Consider the following 27071-nt stretch of genomic DNA (forward strand, 5'->3'; position numbering starts at 1 on the left):
AAATAGGATTTTGTTGATCATATATTCATATATTACTTCTGTGTTCAGCAATTTGTGTTTTTAAAGACTATCTTGTTTAACCGTTATAAGCTAAACTACAAGGACATTTAATCATATAGATCAGAAATAGATTTTTTGTATTGCAAGAAATCACACCTTTAATCTTTAGCTGCTTACCTGAATGGGGATGACTAAAAAAATTACATGTAGTGAAGCTACACTGTGAGCAATGACCACATCTATAATTACCTTCAGGAACTATGAAAGAATCATCAGAACGTTCAGAACCTTGATCCACTCTCACTAACATTTGTCGCAAGTTAGGGGCTCATTTAAAAACAATTCCTGGAGGATCTTTACAACAGTGTCTCATAGCAGGATCTGATTTTAAAATATGCTTCAAGAGTTCACACTTAGCTGATGATTGATTATAAAGCTTGTTTGGCATGCTGACCCGGGAGAGAGCCCTGAGCTCATGAGATCCTCGAGCCTGGAACTCTCTCCCATTTGCAAGGCGAGAGGGGAGTTTGAGCTCAGGTAGATCTCGAGAACTCCCCTGCTGTAGTAACTAACGAACACATAGTGATTGCTCTTAGGAGATAACTATTTACTAGGAGCATGTCTATGGTCTCGATTTGGATTAGTCAATTAACTTAAGTTGCATGTTTTTGGTTGGTGGGAGAAAATTCCGAGGGAAACCCATGTGAGCATGGGGCGAAAGTGTAGACTCCGCACAGAAACGTCAGCTGGCTTGGTAAGATTAGAACCAGTGACATTCTTGCTGTGAGGCAACAGTGCTAACCACTGGGCCACCGTGTCACTCATCTAGAAAAGGAGGAGGAGTAGGGGTGGAAGGGGGGATTCTTCTAAACGAAGATGGCTGTTATATGGAACTTAGGGTATTTATAGTGGCTTAGAAATCATCTAATTGGTGAATCACAAATTTAATAATGCGGGACTGGCAATCACAAGCATGTGATCCTCTTGAAATTAGTTTATAAATAAACTTCACCAATGTCTTCGTACTGTGTTTGCAAACTCATTACTTAAAGCCGAACACTAAACAATAGTTTAGTTTTTCGAACCAAGGCTTCTTTTTGATCCATGTTTTCATTTTCAAATTAAAACAATTTGCCATTAATATAGTTGTTTTCTCCATTTAGTCAAGCAAGTTGCAAGTCTCAAGATTGAATCAAGACATAAAAGGTTTGTCATGAAAAGCAATGAAATTTGCCAAAAGAAGTACCCATTGTGTTAAATAATGACAGCAAGGCGTCAAAACTGCAGAGGTGTTAATATTTGCCTGCTACCACATGCAGCTACATCAATCTGCCCTCATCTGTTTGGAGCTCTTTGTGGTCATTTAACATCCACCGTTTCAGCAGTAATAGCTATAGTTTAGACAAAGCTGTGTTGTGATTACAGTCCTCAGTGCACAGCCTTGATAGAAGCTCACCTGTGATGACAGTAATGCTTTTGAACAGCTCCAGGTGTGCAGCACGCCGTGTTTGATCCCCTTACATCCCTTCGCCCCAAAACCTTCATGTCTGCCCCGGGGACTGACATCTGGACCGGCATGACCTATTTACTGCAGTCTAAGATGGCTGTGGACTGGGGTAGCACATCTCACCCTGAGAGAGAATAATGAATGAGGACAACAAAAGCTCTACAGCGCAGTTTGAAGAATTCTCTGGAGTGCGTTGGAATTATACTTAGGATAAAACAGAATTTACATCTACCATCTGATGCATTGTGATATAAGGCAACACACAGACACACAGTGTTGGAAAGCACTTCAAACAAACAAACCTGGGCAGAGAACCCTATGGGAAAATCTTTTCACAGAAATAAATAATACAATAACATGCAAATCTCCTGACATGTTGATTAGTTTTGGATTATAGGTAATGTAATATTGCTGCAAATTTGTTAACTTGAGTGTGTGATACCAGAAAAACAATACAGGTGTCGTTATTATATTTTTATGTTATGGTGCTGTTGATTGCTCAGTTCTGATTGGCAGAGGAACACTGTTTAATTATTTTCATGGAATTGCATACCCAGGTCTTGACCGCATTACAGCTCCATATCACTACAATGAATTCTTTCAGTTATGAAATGATAATTAACTAAGGTATTTGACTATATTAGAATGAATGGAGCACACTTGAGTTGAGGCTTAGGTGTGCCTTATTATAATTATAATTACAAATAATTCCTTACATATGCAATTTTACATCTGCGTATTTCTTTAATGTTATATTATATTATATTATATTATATTATATTATATTATATTATATTATATTAATGAACATTCATCCATGTATTCGTTTTATTTTCACCTCAGTCCCTTTATTATTCAGGGGTCGCCACAGCGGAATGAACCACCAAACTATCCAGCATCTCAACCATGTTGGTGGAGGACTACCAACTCTGCACATTTGCCATGTCTCCTTAAACACACCTGATTCAGATCATCAGCTCATTAGCAGAGACTGAAACCCTTGTAATGGGTGTGACAGAGAAAGAAACATGCAGTGTTGGTGGTCCTCCAGGAGAGTGGTTGAAAAACTCTGCTATAGTTTATCAACACAGGGTCATTGTTCATTGGACTGATTTGTCAGGCATACTTATATTGCTGTGTGTTAAATATTGTTTTACAATACATCATATTTAATTAATTAAAAATAATAAAAAAAATAAATTATAGCAGTATTTTAAAAACATATTTTGCTGAATATGTACTTTCCTCATTAGACATTTACTGCAAAATGCTTAACATAGAATATGGGTTTTACTTTACATTAATACAGAGATAAAGGTATAAACTTTATGGGCAAATCACATTGTATTTATTTATTTGTATTTTCACTGTTTAGCAACCCCAAATACAGCATATATCAAAACCTTATTCCCCACTCTGACAACAGTAGACCAATTGAAACTTGTTTGCAAACAATCATTAATTTTACAGCTCTGTTTCAAGCTCCTGCTAAATGACACACTGTGACAAAATTTGCTCTGACAGGGGAATATTGTTAGGAGGCACTCAGTCTTGTTTAAGCTCTATTTCTCTCTGTGACTTTCTAAGCAGTATCTCCAGGGAATTGAAGCTAATGAACATCCAGAGGATATGAAACCGTGGTGTAATACTGTTGGGATTTTGCCCTTTGTACAGAATCAAAGCCACTACTGTTTGAGTGAGATAAAACACATGTGGCTTTACTAAAATTTGTATAAGGACTTTCTCTCGGCTCTGCTCTGAAAGAGATTTGTTGCTCACAAACGCTCATTTTCTCGCTAGCTCCTCTCTTGCTTATTTCTTGTTATCACCATTTCTCTTCTGAGATTCCATTTTTTCTGAGGGCCGTCTTCCCTTAGGCATTATACAGTAGGTAGCATATCTGTTCAGGCTAAACAAACCAATAAAGCCCGCTAGATCATATCATGGTGGATGAGACTAATATTTCAGTCTGATCCAGCTATGATTCACCATTGAATGAAGGGATTTGACTTACATATTTTTCATAGTTGTCTTGTTATGAGACGTCACAACATTATTTTATCAATATTTACAATCCCAAAAGAGAAAAAAACTTGGGACAGTATAGAAAATTGTAAATAAAGATTAAAAAAAGAAAGAAAGAAAATAGTGATTTCCAATTTTACTTTGACTTGTATTTCATTGCTGGCAATATGAACACATACTCTTTCATGTTTTGTCTGGTGAACATCATTTAATTTGTAAATATAGTCTTTCCTGTCGTTCAGATCTGCAATACATTCCAAAAAATAAATAAATAAATAAATAATGTTGGGAAAGGAGCAGTTTAGGCTAGTAATCAGGTAAAATGGTAATTATGTGATTTGAAACAGGTGATTTCAACAGGTGATTTTAAGTATGACTTGGTACAAAAGCAGCATCCAAGAAAGGTCTAGTCCTATAGGAGCAAAGATGGGCTGAGTATCGCCAGTTTGCCAACAAATACGTGATAAAATGATTGAAATGTTTATAAACAATGTTCCTCAAAGAAAGATAGGAAGGCATTTGGATGTTGTTACGGTTTGTGGTGGGGAAAAAGAGCAAGGACTCAAATGCAAAGAAAATGGGTATTTATTAATAGTAAAAATAAAATAAACAGCAAAATAAACAACCCGAGGGGGAAAACAATAATGAAATAAATAAACAAACGAACAAGATTGGGCAGGCTGGCAGGAATCTGGACGGGACTGGAACAGGGCAACGCAACATATGATGACGAACTGGTACAGGACAGCAGACATGAGGAGAATATAAGGAGAAGTAAATTAAGACAAACAGTTGAACATAATTAACTAATAATGGGTTAACAAGGAGGGTGGGACTAGACAATAGATGGGCGAGCACATGACACAAAGAGACACTACAAGCTATGCGCTCACATAAAATGAGATTAGAACGCGCAGCCAATGAGAGAACTCTTTAACCGCATGTTCATGACAACACAAGCACGCAGTACATGTAAACATACACCACATACTAAACACAACACCAACAAAAGACTGAACACGAGACACGAGTACACGATGAATGAAACTCACTGTGCACTCAAACACGCAGCGTGCATGTATCATCCCAGCGCCAACCAGAACCGAAACCAACTAGACTGAGACGCTAGGAATGAAACACCACGCTCCAGACAGATGAACGTGAACACCCGGACGGGAGCACGCAATTGCAAACATGCATAGACCTCACGCGCCTGCATCAAGCGAGAACACGAACAATCCAAGCGTGTTTACAATTGGCGCTCATACATACACACACAATGACAGAAACTGTACAAGACTGAGCCAATGTCCGGACTCTGCCACCAAAACATGAATTTGCAAGACCAGAGTGGCAGAACCCTGACAGATGTTTCACATTCAACAGTGCTGAACATAATTAAAACATTCTAGTAATCTGGAGAAATTGCAGTTCGTAAAGGACAAGGGTGCAAGCCTAAGCTGAACTACTCTGATCTTTGATTCCTTAGGCGGCACTACATCAGGAATCATCATTCATCTATAAGCGATATCACCACATGGCTCAGGACTACTTTGGCAAACCTTTGTCAAGTACCACAAAACATAGTTACACTCACAAATGCCAGTGAAAATTGTACTGTTTCAAAAGGAAGCCCTATGTTAACAGTGTCCAGTAGCACTGTTGTCTTCTTGGGTTATCTGGGATTACCATCACGAAGTGTACTGTGGTAAAATGAATCAGCAAGGAAATCAGCAAGCTTATTCCTATTTTTTTTTGGAAGAAATTGACGCAGTGTGGTCCGAACTAAAAGAGAAAAGCATCATCCAGCCTGTCACAAGCAACCTCTCCAAAAGCCAGGGTCTCTCATAGTGTGAGGTTGTGTCAGTGCCCTTGGCAAAGGTAACTTGTACTTCTGTGATGACATTATTAATGCTGAAAAGTACATAGAGATTTTGGAACACAATATGCTGCCTTCTTTTCCAGGGACTCCCATGCATATTTCAACAAGACAATCCAAAACCACATTCTGAACACACTATATAGTCCTTGCTGCGGAGGAAGAGGATACAGGTACTTGACGAGCCTATATAAAAATATATAAAATTGTAAAAAAATAAATAAAATCATGAAGAACACATCAAATAATGTGTTGTTGTATTGTCTGCATTGAAATACAAGTCAAAGTAAATTTAGAAATCACTACTTTTTATTTTGTTTGCATTTTCCATACTCTCCCAACTTTTCTAATTTGTGGTTGTGTACTGTATATATTAATTACATTTCTGTCAACACAAGCGACAAATGAATCCGGTAAGCTTAAAGCAAATGAGAACTAACTTTCACAGCTCACAATTTCCCTATCACACAGAATGTGTTTTTACTTGTCAACAGTTTTTCTATGTAAATGCACTTAATAGATTTCATGACTGTATTGCTTGCATCTTTAGCAATGACAAATTAAAATTATTCAACTTTTAAATGCAGTGCTGCTCATTAACGTCACTTCCATAGCAGGTACAAATTATAATGGTTTCATGAAAATCATGTTCATGACAGATTTATGACAAGTTGTGTCTTAGGAATATCAAGTTAAAAAAAGACAAAGTTTTTGATGTATTTGTTTGTCAATTTCCCATATCAAAATATGTATCAAACAACTTGATATTTGCATTGAAAATGACATCACTAAGCAAATGACACTTAATGACAGTTCCCATAAGCATTCATTCAATCTAATTCATTTTCATGACATGTGTCATGATTATTTTTATGGTCTTGTCAACACCCCTTATGTAAAGTGTTACCAAAGGAACACTCCCAGATCATTCAGTAATGTTCCTTAAAAAGATTTGTAAATGTTAGCACATAAAACTATTCAAGCAATAAAAACACAACTATATAAAATAATAATTACATAGAAAAAAGTACTTGACATGCACATACTGTACTGTTGATGATTGAGATTGTTTTTACATAAGGAATGTGCCCATTATGTTAATATGAATCATTCTCAGAACAATGTTCTTGTAAAGTTTTTAAGATGTTACTTATAACTGTTCTCATAATGTTAATAGATTTGTTCTTTAGTGATTTTTACGTTGATGAATGTTGTCATTATGTTGACAGAAAAACATTTTTAGAACAACATTCTCAGATTTAATGTCAGACGTTATTATCCCAGATAAACAATACTTATGTGAGTGATCTACAATACAGTATATAGAAATAGTGATTAAGTATGAAAGTTAGAGGAGACGGGAGTTAAATGTTTTCAAAGAAGTAAACTGCTTTTAAATGAATGTTATTTGAAAGCCAACTGATTAGCATGATAAACACCTGCATTAGTTGCCAGAGGGATATTAGTTTTTTATTTTTATTTATTTTTTTGTCCAACCTGCTGACATGAATGTTGGCTTGTATTTATGACTGACGACAGATTAGAGTGAACAAATAAATAAATAAATATTGTATGAAATGTTATAATATTTTTCTGTTCTAATATTCTAATATTTTCCACCTGTTGTCTCCACATTATCATTATCATAAGTTTTTATACCATTGTTGTTATTAAGATTGCTGTAGTTGTTGTAGTAAAAGTAGTAGTAGTAGTCATAGTAGCAGTATCGATTGTAGTTGGGATTATTGAAGTAGTAGTTCCTGTAGTTGAGGTCGTTGGCATAGTGGTATCAGAAGTAGTGAAGGTGTTGTTGTAGTTGTAGTAGTAGTAGTTGTTGGTGTAGTTGTATCAGTAGTAGATGTTGTCGATGTAGATGTTGTAGTAGCAGTAATTGCGGTAGCAGTAGTAGTAGTCGTTGTTGGTATAGTAGTATCAGTAGTAGATGTTGTCGATGTAGATGTTGTAGTAGCAGTGATTGCGGTAGTTATGTCAGTTGTTGTAGTAGTATTAGTTGTAGCAGACACTGTAGTAGTAATAGTAGTAGTAGTTGTCGTAGTAGTATCAGTATTAGTAGACATTGTAGTAGTAGTAGTAGTAGTCGTTGTTGGTGTAGTAGTATCAGTAGTAGATGTTGTCGATGTAGATGTTGTAGTAGCAGTGATTGCGGTAGTTATGTCAGTAGTAGTAGTAGATATTGTTGTAGTAGTATTAGTATCAGTAGTAGTAGTTGTCGTAGTAGTATCAGTATTAGTAGACATTGTAGTAGTAGTAGTAGTTGTTGTGGTTGTGGCTGTAGTAGCAGCAGTAGTAGTTGCTTAACTTTCAGTAGTAGTAGTTGGTGTAGCACTTGTGATTTATTATTGTTGTTGTCAGTAATTATTACTATTGTTTTTTCTTTCTTTTTACTGTCATTATTACTATCATACATTACTTGCATCATTGCTTCTTACCACTGACTGGTTTCTTTCTATCTGTTTTATTTGTATCTGTGATATTTTCTTCATTTATTGACTGTTATTGTCCCTTATATATGTACTTTAACCTGTCCACCAAGATACCTTCACACATACACGCACGCTTGCACGCAGGCACACACACACACATGCACCTACCAGTACCTGACTGTTGTTGTTGTTTTGTTTTCGTTGATGTTTCTTTGTATTTGTATGATCCCATTTTATGTACCTTTTTGCATATTCTAATAAAAAAAAATAATATATAAATAAATAAATATATATATATATATATATATATATATATATATATATATATATATATATATATATATATATATTATAATAATAGTAACCTATATAATAATAATAATAATAATAATAATAATATTTTTCTGTGTTATTTGCTATTGATAAGATCCAGGACTATTAGATGGGCATTATGTAGGCATAAAAAAGGAGAGGGGAAAAAAAAAAGAGTAAATCCCAGAGGTGCAAACATTGTAGTATTATTTAAATCAATTTATTAGCTGTCTTTGTGGCTTAAAAGTGTGTGTACTTTGGTGTTTTCCCTTTCGATATTTTGCATTTGCAGTGTAAGACATTTTAAGAATAAGAATGCCATGTGCGCAAGTGCTCATTTATGGAGCTTATCATCTCATTAGATATTATGAGGCATTTTAAATAGGATTTATCCATCCTCCGAGCTCATCCCTTCTTACTTCTGTAAATCTGATTACACAAGATTCATGGTAAGAACCATTTGGCAGTCCGATAACAGGTTTTTAGTCTTGGCTGAGGAGAAAAACAGACCACTCTAAAAGCTTTTTAAACAAACTGTGATTTGATTAACTGTGTGCAAACACTTAATAAAAGATAAATAAATGGACTAATTGATCGCCTACTGTTAATGTTCAGCATGTTTGCCATGACATTCACTCTGCAGTGAGCTATAAAATGTTTGGTATCATAGTGTGACTGTAAAATTGCTCTCTTGAATAAGGAACACTGAGGCAGATGCTGGTACATCTAATGTGATATAATGATATTGTAATGCCTCGAGTCCACTGGAAGAAGGCACAGGCTTGCAACATTATCAAATATGTAGATTTATTATAATTACTCACAAGGAGAAAAACACTGGAAGGACATGACATGAAGAGACGCATTAACAGAGAGTATACCAGACCATGAATGACTAAACACAGGGACTTAAATACACTGGAGAGGATAACAATGATTATCAACAGGGGATCAACACAGGTGACACAGATAACTCAATTCAATTCACTTTTTTTTTTTTGTATAGCGCTTTTACAATGTAGATTGTGTCAAAGCAGCTTCACATAAAAGATCATAGTAAATTAAAATAGTGTAGTTCAGTTTTTAAAGTTTAAGTTCAGTTCAGTTTACTTCAGTTCAGTGTGGTTTAATAATCACTACTGAAAGTCCAAACACTGAAGAGCAAATCTATCGATGCACAGCTCTACAGATCTCGAACCACGCAAGCTAGTGGCAATAGCGGCGAGGAAAAAAAAAAAAAACTTAACCAATTGGCAAATGTGAAGAAAAAAAAAAAAAAAATCGAGAGAACCAGGCTTGGATGGATACGACCATTTCTCCTCTGGCCAAACATATAAACATTCATTCATTCATTTTCTTGTCGGCTTAGTCCCTTTATTAATCCGGGGTCGCCACAGCGGAATGAACCGCCAACTTATCCAGCAAGTTTTTCCACAGCGGATGCCCTTCCAGCCGCAACCCATCTCTGGGAAACATCCACACACACAAACACTCATACACTACGGACAATTTAGCCTACCCAATTCACCTGTACCGCATGTCTTTCGACTGTGGGGGAAACCGGAGCACCCAAAGGAAATCCACGCGAAGGCAGGGAGAACATGTAAACTCCACACAGAAACGCCAACTGAGCCGAGGTTGGAACCAGCAACTCAGCAGCCTTCTTGCTGTGAGGCGACAGCACTACCTACTCCGCCACTGCCTCGCCAATGTATAAACAGACAAACATTAACAAGTGGACAGAATGGGAACAAAAGAGCACATGGGGAGGGTAACATGATGAAAACAACACACAGAAGATTGGGTGTGACATTTTTAACGTGTGATATTTTTAGGGGAAAAAGGACAATGTGCAAACCAATAATAAAGGAGCATACCATTAGACTGGGGTATGGCAGTTTGAAAATAAATTAATGCTTGTATTTTGCAAAGATGTATTAAATTTATCAAAATTGATGACAAAAACAGGCTGCTAATCTTCAATAAATGCTGCTCTTTCCAGTCAAATGTTTCCTAGTGCCCTAAAAGATAAAGTTTTTGTCTCACATTTCGTCAAACAAGTTGCTTGTAATTAGTTTTCAAGGGTACGTAGAGTAGCCAAAAAGTTTACTCAAGTATACTGTAAGTAAAACTACTACTCACAATATGCTCAAATAATGATAAAATTAATAACAGTTATAATTACTTGAGTACAAGTAACCGAGAATAACAGAGGTGCTCTTGATAAATAAAGAGGGCTTAATTAAAGAGGAATATGTAAATACAAATGAAAGTTAATATATAACAATAATCAAAACCGATGATCAAATAAAATTGGATAACGGACTAATCCCTTTTCTACCGCTTTTCCCTTCCCCACTACACCTCGTTTTGCACATTCATGTGAAGGCGAAGGGGTGTCTCAACAATCTTTAGCTTAAAGGAATAGGATAAGGGGGAGGGCAAGGTAGGCCTTCAAATGAAAATTTCCCAGAATATACCATCATACACTATCTACAGGGCAGCACGGTGACGCAGTGGGTAGCAGAATCGCCTCACAGCAAAAAGATCACTTTGAGCCCCGGCTGGGTTAGTTGGCATTTTTGTGTGGAGTTTACATGTTCTCCCCATGTTCCTGTGGGTTTCCCCCACAAATCTAAAGACATGTGGTGTAGGAGAATTGGGAAGACTAAATTGTCCCTGGTCTATGAGTGTGAATGTGTGTGTATGGATGTTTCCCAGTGATGGGTTGCAGCTGAAAAGGCATGCGCTGCATTAAACATAGGCTGGATGAGTTGGCGGTTCATTCCGCTGTGGCAACCCCAGAATAATAAAGGGACTAAGGGTGTACTCAGTTGCCTAAACCAGGCCAAAGCACACTTGTCCCTTCTCCTGTCTCCCCGACAGCCCGCACTCACATTACATTCGGGCCTGGCCATGCTTAAGTCATTGTAGTTGGTTAGGGCTCTTGCTCACCACATTTCTTTAGTTATATAATTTTAGTCATTTGGGATGCGGTGACATGCATTCAATTATATCACCGAACAGATCAGCCAATTTTGCATATGTGTAATGCATTCATAACCGCATTCGTGTGGATTTTTGTTGACATTACTGTGGTTATTTTTAGTTTTTTTTTTTTTCCCTCTTGTATAATGCACATGACTTTTTCATCCACACTTGCTTGTGTTTTTCGTCTGTACATGTTACAAAAGTGTAGATGTTAGTACTTCAAAATGTTGCTGTATGACAAAAAGGTACAAAATGCAGTAATTTACCATAAAAATTTAAATTTCTCATATATTTCTGCCCTATTTTAAATGGTTTAATTCCAGTTTAATTTCCTTAATTTTCATTGCAAATCATCATCCTGATGATCATGATGATGTTGAATAAAGTAGATGTGTTTTCTAATTTTCAGTTGACAAAGAATTATTGAGAAGTTTGTTTTTGGATTGTGTTTTATGGAGGTTTGCTAATTTAGGTAATTTTACAGTAGAACTGTAGATTCAGCTATATACAGTATTGAAAGCATCATAATTTTACCTGATAAAAATAACCATAAAGGAGCCATTGACATTAATTTGACCCAAATTTGGTAAAAACTCAAACAATCCAAACATATAAATAAATCAACCCACAAATCAAAAAAAAAAAAAAAAAACATTCTGAATAATGTGTTGTGTTTCAACAATGAAATAACACCATGTGTACTTAAGTTTATTTTAAAGTCTTTTTTGGTAATGACAGCTTTAAGATGTTTCTTGTATGAAGAATTTACTTTATTGCATTGTTTAGGTGTGACTTCAACAGAGTCAAAAATATTGACGATTCTTGACTCGTCTATTAATTCTGATCTAGCAGCTTTTACTGAAACCAGTCAATAATTTCTTGGCTGTTATTAGATCATTGTGTTGCTGAAATGTCCACCTTGATTTGATAATGTAGATGTTGGGACTAAAACAGATAATAACAATGTACACTGCCAAAGGGTCAGGTTACTTTATAACTATTGAGAGATTTCAGCTGCTGTCTGGGCTTTCCATGTCTTTATACACCTATCTTTCTTCATGTGCTCAATCCCTTTTTCCTGTGTCATTTTAATTTATTACACATAACGTAATTACTAAGCTAATTAGTGTTTTGTTTTCTTTGTATGCATGAATTACTTTTGTTGTTTTTGACATCTGGTTTAAATTTCAAGTCCACAGCACCTTTAGACATTTTCTAAGAGCATTTTTTGAAATGTTTAACCCCCTCACCCCTGATTTATGGCATTATACAATAAGGTCACTTTCAAGGATAAATGATAAGTGGTAGCATCAAAGGTGATGCAGTAATCTCATGGCCTTTATGAGATTGTTTTACAAGACCCATGTGATCCAAGTTCACAATCTCCCCAAGATATAACAACATCCATCTCTTGGCGAATTTACCTTTCATACTGATTTCATTCAAAACAAACAAACAAAAAATAATAATAATAATTAAATACCTAAACCATCTGATGTCACAGATTTGTGGGCAAATGAATCTGACAAACTGTCTGCTTGTCATAAAAATACACCCAGTCTTCAGCACATCCTGCTGCCAGTCTGGTAATTCAGTGTTTATTTGATTTGGCCGGAGTGCTGCCCTGCAGGTCAGTGAAGTGGGGCTCATCCAATCAAACACTGCTCAGTGTGGTGTGAGTGAGTGTGTGCACGTCTGTGAGTGTTTATGTGGTGAGGGGAGAATTGAGCTTACGTATTAACTAGATGAAGAAAATGAAAACATCAGACCTTCACTGCCAATTTAGCATGTGAGGGATGGTCTCTATGCCAAATTGCTTAGCATCATCCAGCAGAAGTATTAGTTTTAAAAAAAATAAATAAATAAAAACATGTCAGAAACATACTTAGGTAACTAAGAGGAAAATTTGTAACTAAGAAGACAAATTGAAACGTAGAAAATCAAATCATATACAGTTAAAGTCAGAATATTAGCCCCCTGAATTAATAGGCCGCTTGTTTATTTTTTCCCCCAATTTCTGTTTGACAAAGAGAAGATATTTTAACACATTTTTAAACATAATAATTGTAATAACTGGTCTCTAATAATAAATTTATTTTATCTTTGCCATGATGACAGTAAACAATATTTGACTAGATATTTTTCAAGACACTAATATACAGCTTAAAGTGACATTTAAAGGCTTCACTAGGTTAATCAGGTTAACTCGGCAGATTAGGGTAATTAGGCAAGTTATTGTATAACAGTGGTTTGTTCTGTAGATTATCAAGAAAAAAACATAGCGTAAAGGGGCTAATAAAATTGTCCCTAAAATGGAGTTTAAAAAATTAAAAACTGCTTTTATTTTAGTCGAAATAAAACAAATAAGACTTTATTCAGAAGAAAAAATATGATCAGACATACTGTAAAAATGGCTTGCTCTGTTAAACATCATTTGGGAAATATTAAAAAAAAGAAGAAAAAAATTTGGAGGGGGCAAATAATTCTGACTTCAACTGTATTTATAAACATGGAATGACATGGACTGTTTCTCAATTCCAAGATGGCAGTGACTGGACTTGCATTCTTGTGAAAACCGGTGTTGCCAGGTCACCTCAGAAGAACAAACTTGGGAGATTGCGAAAAGAGAGAATGTGTCTTGTAAGAAATGAGATGCTTCTTTCTTCCAGCATTCTTCCACAAATTTTTTTTTACGGAAAATTATTTAAATATTACACCATTTATACTACGAGTTATTATTTCCCTCTTTTAAATATATATAACATGCACAAAAACCTTACAAATATAATTTGCACAATACAAACAAAACAGATTTTATAACCAATTTCAGCAAATAAACACCCTTAATGTTTTTGTGGCTTTATTAAGATTTTCATGGTAAGGTTTACTTTCACTGTCTCATTTAGGGAAACTCCTGAGATAAGTGATATCTCTGAACTTTAATAATAAATCTACATACAACACTGTGCTTCCCACCTCCTTCATTCAGTCTCAGGCCCCGTTTACACTTGTGCGTTTTAGTTTTAAAACGGCGTTTTAGAATGAAAACGATCCGCATCCACACCAGCGTTTTACCCAGCTTTTCTGAACAACTCTCCGTCTACATTAAAACAGAGAAAACACACATCACGTGACAACACAGAGACACACACACTCTGGCATGCGCTGCAGCGTGCTTTGAGCACATACCCATATGAGAACTGTGCACGTCGGACAGTTTATTAAGGATCTCCCGTTGGATCTAATCTCACTGTATTTGTTAAACGTGATATATAATTTATCTTGTTGTCTATATCTAACAACATATTCCCCGACTTTGGTCTTTTGAATCTATTACTTGTTCTCAGGTAAAAAAAATTAATGTAATCGCAGACACCGATTCTGCAAAACTGACTGATTGCTTGCTTTCTTTCTCTATTGTACTTATTGTTCATTATACTTTTATAATGGCCATTATTGATTATTAAAACTGATATTCAGAAAAAGAGAGGGTATGTTTCGTACTTTCAATGAAAACGAAAGGAGGCAGTAATGTTATAGGCTCTGTTTTGTTATAAATATGCATGAAGATGACGCTCATATTAAGCAGCTACACGACGCCTCAACATTTTTTGATGTCTGTTAAATTGCTAATATCAAAATGAAAATAGCAGTTCCTCACATCATGTTTTCATTTTATTGTTAAGACAGTGAAACAGCATTGCCAGGGTGTTTATGAAACAACATAGCCAGGGTGATGTGAATGACTTTATGAGTTTGTTTTCCATATCAAACTTGCGAAGCCCGAACTTAAACTTAGAGGATGCGAGACTGAACTGTGTGTGTAGGCTACTTAATATTAAGAAAAAAGCCACAATCAGAGACGTGAATGTCAGCAGCCCCACCTTCATTTTCAAATGTCTCCGTTTCCCCACATCCACACTGAGACGGAGCAGCAACGTTCCAAAACGCTCCGTTTTCGGGGCTCGAAAACTCTGGCATAGTGTGGACGGATGCCGTAACCATAGCAAAACTTATGCGTTTTTAAAATAAAACACTAGTGTAAATGGGGCCTCAATGACTTCTGGGACTTCTAGAGCGAGTTCGGTGCTTAAGTCTGCATCCAGACATCCTTAAATACACATCCGGGAACTTTCACACATCCTTCTTTCTTGTGGACTTGAGTTTTGGAACTGAACTTTGGCAGTTAATGATGACGTTACACAAGATAGCAAGATGGCTAAAGAAGGCTAATTGAGAAACAGCCATTGTCTTCCATGGATTCACCTGCTGTCATCTTTAACTAAACAAATCCAAGATGGAAATCCATAGGTGACAAACTTAGGAGTCTCTAATAAGCCTCTTTCATGCCATGCCTCCCATCTGTGTAATTAAAACTGCATATTTATTATGCACAGAACAATCAGATTACTGACTGCTAAACAGAGTACATTTCCTGTAAAGATAATAGACCTTTAATTGTACAACAGCTCATTTAAATTTAAAGACTGCAATTGCCAAAAAGCTGCCACTTCTAAAGCCTTAGAATGCCCCCCGTCTCAGCTGCCATCCAAAAAATCCCTATGACAGTCACAGATTGTACGTTAGATAATCACTGTGCTGGTTTTTTGAAAATTGTATTGGTTGCTTGCTGTTTAAAGGTCAGAAGTCAGAGTGTCATCATGCTGTCCATCAGTGCTTTATTGATCAGATTTAAACCGATGAATGTGCCTGGTTGCTGTTGATTGCTCAAGTAAGTGTGTGCCACTAATAATCAGACTTCATGAGGCTGTGCACTTCATGGGACAATACAACAGAATTTCATAATAATAGCTTCTTCTTTGTTATTTTCTCTCAGTCTGTAAAGCCTTTTCAGTGATCATAGATCAATACAATGGCTCGGTAGCTTTGCTAATCATAGTGCCATTGCAGATATCACTCAGAATATCTGTCTGAAGTTTAAAGTCACGGATGAATGCTCACATTGAGGTGCTAAATTATAGCCCAGACTCTGCGGCATAATACAAACGCTATGGTTAAATGTAATTTATACCTCTAACTTAATCACTGCACAACTTGTGATTTCTTTTTTAAGGGTGAAGAAGAGTGGGAATTTAAAGCAGGAGGAACTGAGGGAAATTTTCATTGACTGCTGTCAATAAATGCCAGTGGCCAATCAATGGCAAGTGAATTATAGATACTGTATATATTAGATCACTGGTGGGTCAATAGTCTCAGGCTCAGACGTCACAGCCATGCATTGTTGACTGAATGTCAGATACATTAGGCAGTGGCTCAATTTATTGAATTCTGTAGGTTTTTTTTAAGACAATGGACCCTATCATACACCCGGCGCAGTGTGGCGCAAGGCGCGGTGCAATAGTCTTTTGGTAGTTTCAGCTTGGCGCAAAAGTCGTTTTGAGGCGTTGCGCTACGCTGTTTAAATAGCAAATGCATTAGCGCTCGTTTTTGCATTTTTAGGCGTTCTGGTCTAAAAAGGAAGGCGTTCTGAGGCGGACCGCTGGCGCGTTGCTATTTTGAGAATCTATAATAGTTTTTTTATTAGACCAAAACTAACCCGGTCTAAACTCTGGCGCAGAGTTGCGCCTCGCTTACGCACTGCTTAATACGCACAAGAGAGCAATAGGCAAATATCTTTACATATTAAAAAATTAAAATATTAAGGATATATATAGGATATAATAAGATTAGATATAGGATATAAATATAAAGGATTAAAATATTACAAAACATATTATTTTCTAGCCTATATAAATATGAAAAACCACTGCTTATATGTCTCATATTATTCTTATATTGTATTCTTCATCTCGGGAGGCTTCTTCAGTTCATTCATAACAATTTGCTTTTTTATAATGTTATTATTATTAGCAGTATTATTTATTATATCCATATGTATATTTGTTTTATTAAAAACAAGCTTAGATTTGCCCACCTGTCAGGTTTTAGACCATATGGGGCACAGCATGTATTTTAGGATATAACTCAGGTTTTTGAGCACATTTTGCTTTTATTATTCATTTATTCGTTTGCTGGAAATTAGAACTGAATTTAGAAATAGTTTTGAAACGAATATTTGTGCTTAACAAACAAAAGTATTTACTTATAGACTAATTGATGTCTGTGTGTAAAGGTTTCCCTATCCAAGAGCGAAAGTGAAAGTGATCCATTATCTCTCATTCTCACGCAGTAGATGCTCTGTTTAACAGTTTTCTGTTAAAAAAAACTGTTAACTGTTAACTGTTTGCTTGTGAAATGCTAATTTGTTCCACTTAGACTTACTTTGCGTCCTGTAAAAAGCGAATGCGCTCTTGGCGCGACGCAGCTGACTCTTAAAGGGAATGGGAGTTGAGATTCTAATTGGTTTATTCTCAAAACACACCTATAACTCATTAAGAAAATAAACTCAACCCTTTTAGACCATGCGCCTTGGCGCAAGGCAGATTTCCCGTCCTTTAATTAGCAAAAATGCGTCCTGACACGCCCTGAAAGTGTTTGCGCCCTGCGTTTTGCGCTCTGCGCATAGACCGTCAAAATAGAGCCCAATGTATGTTTAGTTTTATTAATGGTCTTCCTAAAAACAAACAGAAGAAAACTAACAATGACTGCTATCAGGATCAACTAATATATAAGTGTTTAGTCAGAAGTATGTGTTCAACATAGTCTATGAATGACTGACCAAAAAATAACACAAATGATTTATTGATAGCACTGTTGTCTGCTAATGAATTGTTTGCGTAGTGCGCCTAAACATAATTCTGAACAAAATGACCTGTGACAGGTTGGTCAAATCTGTGAGGTAGCCTATAGGGCAGTCCTCAGCAAACGAAAGCTGATAGTGTGATGTCCGTGTGTATGGCTGTGCAAAGGCTATTGGAGTTTCCTGCTGACCAAATTGTTTGTTTGTGGCTGATTATTATGACCTGTAATACCAATTTAATGTTAAGGTTTCCATAAGTCGTGAAAAAAAGAGATCATGTACAACAAACTCATTCATTTTCTTTTTGGTTTAGTCCCTTTATTAATCTGGGGTCGCCACTGCAGAATGAACCGCCAGCTTAAGGCTGATTTATACTTCTGCGTCAAACACCGGTATATGCTACGGCGCTGACGCACAGCCTTTTGCCGTGGCTGTCGCCGTCACTGACGTGCACCTCTCAAAAAATGTCACAACGACCTGTAGCGTAAGCTCTGTGATTGGTTGGCTTGGTAGCGCTGACGAGTCTGGGCGGGACCGAGAGCCGCGCAAATGGCACGAGCGATAGTTTACAAGTGTGGAGTCCCGTGAAAGAGCTCCGGGTGGAAAGTTTTGTTTTGTGTTTACCTCATAGTTAAAGTTGCTGCACGTCCGCCGGTTGAGCGAGTTTGAGCCACTTGTACATCCCGGAAGTGTTCAGGAAAAGCAAAAAACCAGAGAAGAAACTCGACACAGAGGAACATTTACACCTCACTGACAACTAGCATTTCGGAAGTGTTAATACAGACCGACAGAGACAGCGCGCAGAAGTATAAATGCACAGCCACGCGCGTTACATGCGCCGTGGGTCACGCCGGTCACTTGACGCAGAAGTATAAATCAGGCTTTATTCAGCATATGTTTTACACAGCGGATGCCCTTCCAGCTGCAACCCATCTCATGGAAACATTCACACACACACTCATTCACACTCATACACTACGGACAATTTAGCCTACCCAATTCACCTGTACTGCATGTCTTTCGACTGTGGGAAAAACCGGAGCACCCGGAGGAAACCCACGCGAATGCAGGGAGAACATGCAAACTCCACACAGAAACGCCAACTGACCCAGCCGAAGCTCGAACCAGCGTCCTTATTGCTGTAATGCGACAACACAACCTAATGCGCCACCGCCTCACCTTATTTCCAATGAAATTGTAGGTTTGTTTAAACAGAACGTGGCCTTTTTAGACAATCATTTATCCTCTATTTTATATTTAACTTATACTGAATTGGAGTTTAATTAATATCTTGTGAAATCAATTGGAAAGAAAATCTGGAAAAAAAAAGTTTTTAGAATAATAGAATAAGCTTTAGAAAAATGTACATCCTAACCTTTTTGAAACTTTAAGGGTTCTGTCATACACCCAACGCAATGTGACGCAAGGCATGACGCAATTGTTGTTTGCTAGTTTCAGCTTGGCGCAAGACTCGTTTAGACGTTTTGCACCAAGCTGTTTAAATAGCGAAGGCATTTGGACTCATATGTGCGCCCATGAGCATTCTGGTCTAAAAAGGGAGGCGTTTTGAGGCACATTGCTATTTTGAGAAACTATAATAGTCTGTTCTTTGGACCACTACAAAGCCGGTCTATTGTCCAGCACAGAGCGCGTTAGTTATGCGCCTCGCTTACACACTGCTTAGTACACACAAGATGTAGAGCAATAGGCAAATATCTTTACATATGAAAAAGAATTAATTAAACAATTATATTCATGGGATATAAATAGAAAGGATTAAAATATTGAAAAATTATCATTTTCCCTCCTACATAAATATGAAAACTATACTTTCATGCCTTCTTCATCTCGGGAGGCTTTTTCAGTTTATTTATGACAATTTGCTTTTGTATAATGTTATTTATTTTTTTTAGCAGTAATATTTATTGTTTGCATGTTTATATTTGTTTTATTTAAAAAAGCTTAAATTTGTATACCTGTCAGGTTTTAGACATATGAGACACAGCATGTGTATTTGGATATAACTCATTTTTTTTCCCGCACACTTTGTTATTATTGTTCATTTATTAGTTTGCTGGAAATTAGAACTGAATTTAGAAATAATAAAAAAAAAATCTTTTCTCTTAAACTAAATTAATTATTTACAGGCTAATTGATGTGTGTGCATTCAAGGTTTCCTTATCCACGAGAGCGAAAGTGAAAGCAGATAATGAGAAGGCCTCATCTCGCATTCTAGCGCTGTAGATGATCTTTTAAACTGTTTTCTCTCTAGTTAAGCGTTCAGTTTTTCCACTGACAAAATCATCATATAAATAGCAAATGCACCATGGCGCAACACAACTGACTCCTAAAGGGAATGGGAGATGAGACTCTGATTGGTTTATTCTCAAAACACACCTATAACTCATTAAGAAAAATAAGCTCAACCTTTTTAGACCATGCGCCATGGCGCAAAGTGGATTTTTTCGTCCTTAAAATAGCAAAAGTGGATTCTGACATGCCCTTAATGTGTTTGCCCCCTGCGCTTTGCACTTTGCGCATGGATCGTCAAAATAGAGCCCTTAAGGTTTGAGGTTGCATTATCTGTAAACTTTAAAGTTTTATAAATGGCAAAGAAATTTGAATAAAACAAATAGTAAAGTGTAATACATTGCATTACATTGCAAAATTTTTGTTTAGCTTTGCCTTTACTGATTGACCACTGAGCTTTGTCCATCAGATTACAATGTTTGTGTCTTCCGTTCATCAACATATTATAATCTGTTTTTAATCATGTAAATTATTTGTTTTTATTTCTTATGTTGAATATTTTAATATTCTTGTTCATCTAAAGCAGCTTGAATACCATTGTGTAAATGTACTTGCCTTGCCGAGTTTATCAGCACAGCCAGTCCTCTTATTATAAATGCATTGTGCCTTCACATAGCCACCCACAACCTAAAGATAAGTTATCACACAAAAACTCCACCACAACACAAACTCTTTTAAATGTCAGACACAACTAATACATAACTCATAAATGTCAAGAACATAAACCAGTAATTCAACATTTCAGCTTCTCCATTCCTAAGGAAATAATGACAGTTATTATGATAATGAGAATCACTTGCTAAGCACATGTATGGGCAAGTTTGTGTGCAAAATCTGTTTACAAATACTTTATGAACAAACATCATTATACATAAAATCCAAACGAAAAAGAAGAACATTTAATGAATTGTACAGTATACCACATTTTTTCTCTATTCAACTGATCTCAAGCGGGGACACTTTTAACTTAGCTTAGCATAACTCATTTATTCAGATTAGACTATTAGCAATTCACCTTAAAAATGACCAAAGAGTTTCAATAATTTTTCCATTTAAAGCGTGACTATTTTTTCCAGTGCTGACCCCTGCTAAATCAGGAAGTCAGCCAAAGGACAGTGAGTGAGCCTGACTCTTCTGTAGTTACATTGTGTACTGAGACCAACAGAAAATGATGTCTCATTTTATTTACTATATTTTCATTATGGTGTAATAATCAAACAATTTTGCTGCCATGCAGCAGCCATATAATGTTATTATGCAGTGCCTGAAAATTGTCTAGTTTCTGTCAGTATGACCACCTGTGACCACCTGCTTGCACAGGAAGTTTGTCTTGCAACCATGGAGACATCGGTGATACACACGCTCAATCATCACTCATCATAAACACAACAGATATAGGATGCTTGCAGGTTTTTCAACCAACAAACCAACCTACCGATCATAAACAAATCCTTTATAAAATTCATAATCAACCAATCAAATATCAAATCAAGCAGAAACAATAAAAAGATTGAATAGGAAATTTATGGAAACTCATTGGATGGTAACGGTCAGTTAATTTCAGATTTGGTTTTGGATCCAATGCTTTATGCTAAGACAAGTTAAAAGTGGTGACACATGAATTCACTCAGATTGAATTTACTTCTGTGAGTGAATTAAAAAAAAGGTTCAACTCAACTGTTTATCTCTAGGAGACTTGTAATATGAGCATTTTTTCCCAAAAAAGTGGAGTGTTCCTTTAAGTTTCCCAAAAAGGAAAGTTCACCTAAAAAAAAAAAAAAATAAATAAAAATTCTGTCACCACTAGTATTTTTTTTTTTTTACGACAGATGTCAGTGGTTACAGCTTCCCAGCATTTTTCTAAATGTCTTCTTTTATGTTCAACAGAACCAAAACAACAACAACAACAAAAATAATAACAATAACAACAATAATGATAATAATGATAATAATAATAATTATTATTATTATTATATTATAAAAAACTAACTAGTTTGAAACAAGTATAAGTAATTTTCTTTAGCATTTTTATTTTAGAATGAACTATTTCTTTAGACTTCATATTTTATGTACCGAAGTAATGAAATGGTCTTCATGAACCCCTCCAAAATTCAGACTTTTATTTTCTATCAATGGCTGAAATATGGCAATGGCTGTATTACTTCAATTGAAAAATCGCCACATGATCTTGGCAAATTTACAATAAAATAAAATTGTATATTATTATGTCTTGCTTTTTATACTATTGTTAATACTAGAACTACTAAGGTAATCATTTTGATTCTTTTTAAAATTGGTAATTTAATAACTTTGTTCAAATGAAATCCATATAACTATAATATACTAAAATTACAAAACACAAAAGAGTATTTCTTGAATTGTCATAGCGGTCAAACTGACCGCATGTCTATCAGTATGTGGTACTTATTCCCTTGCCTTTGAATATGTGTGGCTCTGTTGCCTAGCAACTTCCTGCTAACAAACTGAGGTGTGCACATTTGTGAGTGGTCTAGTAACTTATACATAGTTATAGGCCATGTTATCAAAAAGATGTATGGCATTGACCTCATAAAAACAACAACAGACACTTAAAATTCTCAAAAAAAGAGAAAGAAAATATATAAATAATACTAAAATAGTTCTAAAATAGAAGCTTTAAATATGACATGACGATATGATGTCTTATATGAACAGTCACGACACCTATGGCCAATTGTTAGTTACATAATTATGGTAGTTACAGTGTTAAACATCAAGGAAAGTGCATGCATAAGAGATTCACAAAATCCTACTGCTCCGCAAAAGCATTGCCTCTATAATTTGGAAGCCAGGCAGTGCCTCTTGAATAAAAGTATCCAACAGCCCCTGCTCTCTAGCTGTAATTCAAATATTAGCTAGTAAGAAATCTTCTGATCCTCAAATCCTCTGTGGAAATGGGATTTTCCTGTAATCCTCCATCAATGATGTGGCTCAGAAATCTCCTCTCCGCTTCAAGTGCCAAAGAGTTCTGGCGCATATTAGCTGTGACTGGCCTTCAGCTGCACAGCAAAATATGGGGACCCAAAACAACTCTATGGGTGTTAATTTCAACACTTTGAAAGTGTCTCATGGGGTCCACTCAAAACAGAGTTAAATCAACACTTTCAAAAGGGTTGGCACATTGACACCGAAGTAAGGGTTAATTTTAACTCTGGGCAGAGTTAAAAAATGTAACTATATTTAACACCGCCTGGTGTAATATATTGTTATTTTATTCAACTCTCTTGAGTGTAAATATGGTAAAAAGGTCAAATAGACTGTAAATTACAAAAGAAAAAACATTTTATTTGAAAACATTCACCACTTCAACAATTCATTCAGTTTTTAAAATGCAACAATGTCAAATATGCTTTAAATGTTTTATTAGTACAGACAGTATCAACAAAATATGTATGACCAGTGCTCAAAAAGGCTGTTTCAGTCCTTTGGTCCAAACTTGATGTTTCATCAGAGCAATTTGAAAGTTCAATATAGCGTCACTCATAGTTTTCTTCTGAACTCATAGTTTTCTTCTGAAATTACATTTTAAACAACTTGGCGTGCAAATCTTTTACTTCGGGTGTTTCCTTGGTCCTCCATATCAAACACAGCAGTTTAAATGAAGGTATAAATGCTGTAAACTTGTGTGAAAACAAACTGGAGCTAGGAAATCTCATCAAGCATGTCCTGTGAATGAAGTGCTTCCCAGCCACAGGATGACCTTTTTATCCATGATGATGTAGTAGCTGCTGATCGCTCGTCTGGTGGTTCCTGATGCACGGATATAGGGTGATGCTCTTCTAAGAACTCTTCAAGACTCCAGCATGACTAAGAAAAATGTTTGAAAACAAATTGCAATTAAATTCTATGATACATTTAAAAGAACATTTAAAGTAAATTAAACATTCAAGAAATCTAAACTCACCTTTTGAAAATCTTCATGATGATCCACAACTTGACTCTCCCAGCTGGTTGAGGTGACAGGATATGGAAAAGTAGAAAAAACACATATATCACTGTTGGATCTCCAAAAACAATTAGGTTAACCACTATGACTAGAACTGGAAAAACAGGCAGCTGTCTGTCCAGAATCCTCAATTTAACACAACACTTGGAGCAAAATTTAGAGGAGCTTAAAATCTTTTATATCATTTAGTGATGTTGACTTCCCCAAAATATTGGCCACAGTGTAAAAAATATTCATAAACTTCATAAACAACAGTTTTCTGTAAGCGTGTGCGTGCGTGCATGTTTCTTTACCATATTCAACTTGTTAGGCCCTTTCAGGTCCAGTATTGACGCCACCTTTACTGGAGTCTAGCAGATGTTTCAGGTCCAAATATAATCTAAAGTATTAGGATAAGCAGAAGAGGAAAAGTGCAAAGTAAAGAGTAAAACATTATTTAAGTAACAGTTCAGCAACAATACAAAACTTATCGCCTTCATGTCATTTGTTATTCTCTAATGCTCTAATACCCTCTCAGCTTATTGTGAAACAAATACAGAACTTTATCAAACATACCTTCATTATTATCACCACATATGACCAAGAAGGTGTGCTTGGTCATTTCACCAACTCTGGAAATACACCATCCGTCTCTAATCAGCCACCGTCACAGGGTCTTGTGTTATTGTATAGAGAACTGTGGCTGTTAAAAAAACAACAAAACATTAGTATCAAACACATATGCATAACCTTCAGATAAAAAAGAGAGATGAACATCACAAAGTATGCCTCACACTTTTTCAGATATCTTTTGATTCAGATGTTGATTATTGATAATAAATCTACAAATCAAACCTGTATCATCATTAGGCTGCTCAAATATGAATCAGTTGATTAATTTTACAGACAGGTGGCTGTTTACAACGCACTAAATTGTCTTTAATAAAACGGAAATGTTGTGTACAGTACATGCTAGGTTTAGTCTATAGTTTTAAGCACAATATCATGCGGGAGAAAAAGCTTGACTAAGATGTTCCTGACTACATAAATAGCCTAACTTACTAACGTCAGACATCCCGAGTTGGGAAAAGTCATTTTCGGGGGATACAGAGTTGATTTGCGGGAGGTAGCGGTAGAGATGAGAACCTGAAGAGCAATGAGATGAGTTGCGCGCGACTTACCTAAAGAGCGGTGGGGGTGACTTGCGCGCGACGTACCTGAAGAGCTGGGAGGGATGCGGTGGAGAGGGGTGTGCAAAGTGTTTAATGACCGGGCGGGAGACGCGCGATTTCCGGGAGATTATCATTCATTTGCGGGCATCTACTTGGGCATCTGGGACGCTGTGCATTTGCGGGATAACGTTAACGTTAGTCCCGCAACTTCCGGGAGACTTCTGTAACCTTAAATGTCTGAGAAAGTGCAAACGCGGTCATTTAAAGACATTAATGTTAACATTCCGACTTTAATGGTTGTCAACGCTTAATATAATTCAAGCGTAAGTTACGTTATCACGCGAGTCTATGAACTAACGGTATAACGTTATGGACGGCCACGAATGAACCAGTTTAAAAGGGCCGCGGTGTTTAAAATAACCAAATTAACGTACACGAATAACAAACAATCATATGTTTTAGTCAGGAAGCCTTTTACAAGTAAGCATATTCATTTACTCACCAGATATGTTTTAGAAACTCTCCAGAGCTTATGGAAACCGTCCTGTGTTGCCGTTAGCATCCGGGCAGAGTAGGCTAGGCTGCTCCGGGGATTCCCTTGCTAGTTTGCTTCGAATTAAAGGAGAAGTGTCGATTTTATTTTACAGATGGGTAACAACGCACAAAATGGCATTAAGCGTGGCAGAAATGTGTTGAACATGTACATTTGATGTATTTATGCACTATGTATGCGTGAGCATATATAAAAACATTCTTGAAAAGAAGTGAAAAGTAATGCAGTTAAGCTAGATACACAAACGACCATGAATGAACCGCAGAAGATTAAAATTGTCACTCCATTCTAAAGTTATTAACTTAACAATATGTTTACAACTGTATTTCCTTAAAGAAAGTCAGTAAAATACCAACATTTAGGTAGTTTGACTCACCAGTTGCTGTTCTAAACCTCAGATGGAAAATGGCGTCTGGAAAATTCTTCAGTGACTGGGGCTGCATGAATTCCCGGATGTTGGAAATAACACCACCAAGTGTAGAAAAGATAACTCCTTGATTTCGCACTGAATAAAATCAATTCTAACTCTTATTATATTCATTTATCAAAATCTAAATCTTTAACGTCAACACTTTACTCTGAAATGCTTCAACACCGAGAATTTAACTCAGATGATTTTGCTGTGTGGCGGAGTTCACATTCACACATATGCATGTGATTCACAAAATGGCAGAAGCCCAGAAATACACCATTTATTGTCCATTTATTAATTTAGATGGTTTGAGTTGAACTAACAAAGCTTTAACCTACAGAGCCAGTATCTCTTCTGATCCAAGGGCAGAAACGGGATTACACCCTGCTTTCAAAACAGATTCTGACAGTTTTCCCCTGGCAGTGGTGTATTAAGAGATGGATTTGAGAGACATCAGATATGGCGTCTTGTTTAGATATCCTCCCCCCTCCAGACTTTGAAATGTCACGCTGAAGACCCACTGCTGAGATCTCATCTGTAATTACCACTGCCCTCTGGTATCAACTTCTTAAGACATCGCTATCAAACTTTGTGACCCGTGTGTTGATTTAACGAACAATGAGTCATTCAGCACAGTGTACAGTAACATACAGAGGAATTATATTACTTGGAGTAATTAAACATGAAAGTAGGGAGTGACTTTTAGATAAATAAATATGTGCTATATTTTTCTCTAAACAAACATATGACAGAAGTGACAAAACAAGCCTTTTAGAAAGCATACATTTTGCACAAACTCAAT

The 27071-nt window shown here is 36.3% G+C and overlaps 2 long non-coding RNA genes across 2 annotated transcripts in view; both read right to left on the reverse strand.

Annotated features, from left to right (window-relative positions):
• LOC141380639 (uncharacterized) overlaps positions 1 to 27071 on the reverse strand; it is a 142801-nt gene that overhangs the window by 23887 nt on the left and 91843 nt on the right. The window lies entirely within an intron of this gene.
• LOC147838162 (uncharacterized) lies at positions 391 to 26290 on the reverse strand. The gene is made up of 7 exons (XR_015523187.1): positions 26234 to 26290; positions 25807 to 25913; positions 24709 to 24835; positions 24447 to 24532; positions 24112 to 24154; positions 23213 to 24014; positions 391 to 591 (listed from the first exon to the last, which is right to left on the reverse strand). It is a non-coding gene; the product is annotated as an uncharacterized LOC147838162 (long non-coding RNA).

The sequence above is a fragment of the Danio rerio genome, chromosome 23, assembly GCF_052040795.2.
Source record: "Danio rerio strain M-AB ecotype USA chromosome 23, GRCz13ab, whole genome shotgun sequence".
Classification (NCBI taxonomy): Eukaryota; Metazoa; Chordata; class Actinopteri; order Cypriniformes; family Danionidae; genus Danio; species Danio rerio.